The sequence below is a fragment of the Prionailurus bengalensis genome, chromosome E4 (genome assembly GCF_016509475.1).
Source record: "Prionailurus bengalensis isolate Pbe53 chromosome E4, Fcat_Pben_1.1_paternal_pri, whole genome shotgun sequence".
NCBI classification, from domain to species: Eukaryota; Metazoa; Chordata; class Mammalia; order Carnivora; family Felidae; genus Prionailurus; species Prionailurus bengalensis.
In genome coordinates, this window is record NC_057360.1 from 48,593,067 (window position 1) to 48,593,719 (window position 653).

Consider the following 653-nt stretch of genomic DNA (forward strand, 5'->3'; position numbering starts at 1 on the left):
GATATTGCTGATGTCTGAGACAGGAAATGAACATGCTGAGCCGGTCAATCTTGTCATGTCAGTTAGCAAGTAACTATCAAAGACAAAAATAATAGATATAAAAGATATTCAAGGACTGACACTGCAAGTCTTCCACTAAACAAAATGAAACCATTTGAATTTGAATAATTTTAATAATTAGAATGGATTGAACACATCAAACTTATTTATATCTGTGGGGTACATAATATTATTTAAAAATAATTGTCTACCTTCAGAAGATTATAAAAATTAACTTATTATCATGAAAACTTGCTAATAAAAGGAATAATAAAGAATTAAGAAGTTTTTGTGCTCTCTTTGGCAGCATATATACTAAAATTGGAACGATACAGGAAAGATTAGCATGGCCCCCGCGCGAGGATAACACGCAAATTCGTGAAGCGTTCCAGATTTTTATGGAACAGAATAGAGAACCCAGAAATGGACCCACAAATGTATGGCCAACTAATCTTTGACAAAGCAGGAAAGAATATCCAATGGAATAAAGACAGTCTCTTCAGCAAGTGGTGCTGGGAAAGCTGGACAGCAACATGCAGAACAATGAACCTGGACCACTTTCTTACACCATACACAAAAATAAACTCAAAATGGATGAAAGACCTAAATGTAAG

General features: G+C 34.3%; 1 non-coding gene across 1 annotated transcript; it reads left to right on the forward strand.

The window, feature by feature from the left end:
- Nucleotides 1–330: 330 nt before the first annotated feature.
- Nucleotides 331–437, forward strand: LOC122476666. Its single transcript, XR_006295580.1, has one exon. It is a non-coding gene; the product is annotated as a U6 spliceosomal RNA (small nuclear RNA).
- The last annotated feature ends 216 nt before the right edge of the window (nt 438–653 follow it).